The sequence below is a fragment of the Elephantulus edwardii genome, unplaced genomic scaffold (assembly GCF_000299155.1).
Source record: "Elephantulus edwardii isolate Elephantulus edwardi_28Jun2011 unplaced genomic scaffold, EleEdw1.0 scaffold00351, whole genome shotgun sequence".
NCBI classification, from domain to species: domain Eukaryota; kingdom Metazoa; phylum Chordata; class Mammalia; order Macroscelidea; family Macroscelididae; genus Elephantulus; species Elephantulus edwardii.
Genome location: NW_006400101.1, coordinates 1,346,392 through 1,350,429, shown reverse-complemented (window position 1 = coordinate 1,350,429; position 4,038 = coordinate 1,346,392).

Genomic DNA, 4,038 nt, shown 5'->3' with positions numbered 1-4,038 from the left:
TATATATCATATGCCTTAGGCATATATATATAAGCCTAAGGAAACCTGCTGGTCAGGTAGAAACCTTCTCTGCTAGCTGGAAATTTGACAGTTTGATGTAAAAATAGGTTTTCTCTTCCAGATATCTTCCAGATGTACAGGCTGGATTTAGAAGAAGTCGTGGTACTAGGTATATTACAGCTAATGTAAGATGGATCTTGGAAGAAAGCAGAGAATACCAGAAGAATGCCTATCTGCTTCATTGACTATGCAAAGGCTTTGACTGTGTGGATCACAACTAACTATGGCTGACTCTGAGAAGAATGGGAATCTCAGAACATTGATTGTGTTAATGAGAAACCTATACTTGGACCAAGAGGCAGTCGTCAGAACAGAGCAGGAAGATATTGGATGGTTCAAAATCAAGAAAGGGGCCAGTCAGTAATGTATTTTGTCTCCATACCTTTTCTATCTGTATGCAGAACTGATCATCCAAGATGCTGGGCTGTATGAGGAGGAATGTGGTATCAGGATTGGTGGAAGAATTGTCAATAATCTGCGTCATGGAGGTGACACAACCCTGCTTGCTGAAACTGAGGAAGACCTCAAGTGCTTGCTTCAGAAGGTCAAGGGCTGCAGTCTTCAATATGGATTGAAGATCAACATCAAGAAAACGAAGAGTCTCATCACTGGGCCAATTGGCAGCATCAGTATGGATGGTGAAGAGATTGAGACAGTTAACAGTTTTACTTTGTTAGTTACATAGTTTTAGTTTACTTGGCTCCACAGTCAACACTCTTGGTAACAGCAGCCAGTAAATCAGGAGATGAATTGCATTGGGAAAGGTAGCTGTGAGGGACCTCTCAAGAGTACTGAAGAGCAACGACGTCAGGCTGGAGACTAAGGCGTGCCTGATCCAGGCTATAGTCTTTGCAATTCCGTGATATGCATCAGAGAGTTGGACAGTGAATAGGGATGATAGAAAGAGAATTGATGCCTTTGACTTATTGTGCTGGAGAAGAGTATTGAATATACCATGGGCTGCTAAGAGAACAAACAGGTTTGTCCTGGAGAGGGTGAAACCAGAATGTTCACTGGAGTCAAGGATTCTGAAGCTTCCTCTGACATACTTTGGGCATGTTGCAAAGAGGAACTGGTCGTTGGAGAGGTACATCATGTTTCGGAGAGTGGAGGGATGGCACAGGAGAGGAAGACCCTCAATGAGATGGATCGATTGTGGGAGTGGAGTGGTGGGAATAAATGTGTTTGAGACAGCAAGGTTGGCACAGGATAGAATGGCATTTACAGCTCTTGTACATAGGGTCGCTATGAGTCACAAATGACTCAATGGCACATAACAACAACAACAACTTCCCACAAAAAAAATTACAGCCTAGGGAATTGATGTAGAGTGGCTAGAAAAAGGAATCAATTCACCAGTTGTGGGTTATGTGTGCCTAGGATAAAGTATTTTTTTCCAATCATAAAATCTCAAAAAGGAATTTTAAGAGTTGTGATACAATGTTACATTTACAAAACTCAAACACCAACTCATAGCCATAAAATAGGAACCATTCCTAGTGGAAATTTGGAGGCCAATGCACAATGGAAGATTGCCCATCTTTCTCCCAAGAAGTCTTTAGTGGGTTAGAACCTCAGAGAGATACCATCTTAGGGTTAGAAGCACAACTCCCTATGTATTACATCACCAGAGCTCCCTAGGTATTCTAGTTAATCCCTTAAAAAGCAACCACTTCAGTGAACTCTGGTGGCCTAGTGGCAAGAAGCTGCACTGGCAAGAAGCTGCACTGCAATCCCAGAGGTGAGTGGTTCAAATCCACCAGATGCTCTGCTGAAGGAGGAACAATCTCCTCCACTACCAGTCAGTCAGATTTGATGGTACACACAAAAAAAATAATTTAAAAAATTTAAAAAAGATGATGTTCTGAGATAATTTTTACTTATTTATTTATTTTATAAAAGCAACAACACAAAATAAAAGCCTTGGAAACTTCGATATTTCTCCATTGATCAGAACCCATACCTTTCCTGTCTTAAACTATGCAATATCCTCTTGTTCAGTTCAAACGATTATTACCAGTCTGTGTACAAATTGTGCTTAAGCACAATTAAGAATTTTGTAATTCCTGTTATTACCAATGTTGCCTATCATTTATTTAGATCTACATCATTGAAGGCCTTTGCATGGTCAATAAAACATGAGTAAAAATACAACCCGTAATCTCTGATTTTAGCCAACGTCCATCTGATATTGGTAGTGATTCTCTAATCCCAACACCTCCTCTCAATCTAGGTTGAATCTCTGTCCGTTTACTGGGTATGTATTGTTCCAGTTATATTTTTAATAATCCTCAACAAGACTGTGTTTGAGTGTGATAAGAATTCACTCACTCACTGAAGCTAAACAGGTTCTGATTCATGGTGACTCTCCATCAGGTTTCTGAGGTTCTAATAACAGTGGGAGGAAACTATTTCAGAGAATAAATTTTCCCTGTAGGAAATAGGGAGAAATTTCCTATTTCTCTCAGAAAGCTATTAGCAGAGTCAAACTGCTAAAGAAGTTCAGCCTTAGGGTTAACAATGTAATTTCCAACAGAGCTACCTATGTAGGGATCCCTGTTGTTGTTATGCACTACTGAGTCACAACCAACCCTCCAGTGGGGTTTTTTGAGGTTGTAAATTGCACAAAAGAAGCTTGTCCATTTTTATCCTACTGAGCAGCTTATATATTCAAACCATGTGCCTTTGGTTTGACATTGCAACTCCTTACTTTTTAAGCCCACCAGAACTTCCTATCTTGAAATTAGTCACTATAACATGTTTATTCTAAGATATATCGTTCCTATACTTCTCCAAGTTTACGACACTACACTCTACTACACTAAACTACACTATACTCCTCCAAAACAAATTTGTTCCTTATTCTGGCAGTCATTTCTTTTCAAAGACTGTATTTCCATCATCACCCTCTGTGCCCAAATATACATACATAGTGATATAATGTGTAAATTATGCAATAATCTGCCATGATCTATTAATCAATAATCTCCCATAATCTATTAATCTTCTATAATGATATACCATGTGGCTAGGAAAGGTTACTCATTGGAGAGGGACATTATGTTTGGGAAGTGGGAGGGATGACAAACGAGTAGAAGACTCTCAACCAGGTAGATTGACACAGTGACTACAACAATGGGTTCAAGTGTGTCAGGAATTGTAAGAATTACACAGGATAGGAGAGGGTTTACTGCTATTCATAGCTTTGCTTTGAGTTTTATTTGACACGACAGAACCTAACAACAACCACAGGAACAAAAATAATAGTTGGAGTTGGAGGAGGATTTTAGGTTGAATGCAATAAACCCTAAGAATACCTTTTTTCTCAAGAGATTTTTTTAAGCTCAGGAAAGATAGTTGAGAAGGGGGGGCCCTTTACCACTACAAAAAAATCTATCTATCTATCTATCTATCTATCTATCTATCTATCTATCTATCTATCTATCTATATCTTGGACAAGTGGAGTGTTCTTTTGACCCAAGACTCTTCACACTGAAGATCTTTGACACTGTGGAAAATAAGAAGAAATAGAGAGAGATCCTCACTAGACCTAAAAATTTTGAGGAGAAAAAACATTTTCCTCCACATCTAACACACAAACAGAGATGGCGTTTCTCTAGAACTGGTGTCCTGAACTTGGACTTCTCACTTCCTAAACTGTTGTTGTAAGGTGCCATCAAGTCAATAACAGCCTATGAACCCTATGAAAAATAGATTTGAACTGTCCCTTAACCTATGACTTTATCACACTTCCTGAGACACTGGAGACCATAGCAGCAGTCCATGGTTCAATACACCCGGTGGAGGATCTTCCTCTTCTTTGTCAACCCTCTGCATTTCCAAGTATGATATCATTCTCCAAGTAATAGCCTCTCCTAGCAACATAGCTGAACTAGGTGAGACTAAGAATTCTCATCTTCACTCCATACACAAAAACCAACTCAAGGTGGATCATGGACCTAGGACTAAAACCAAGG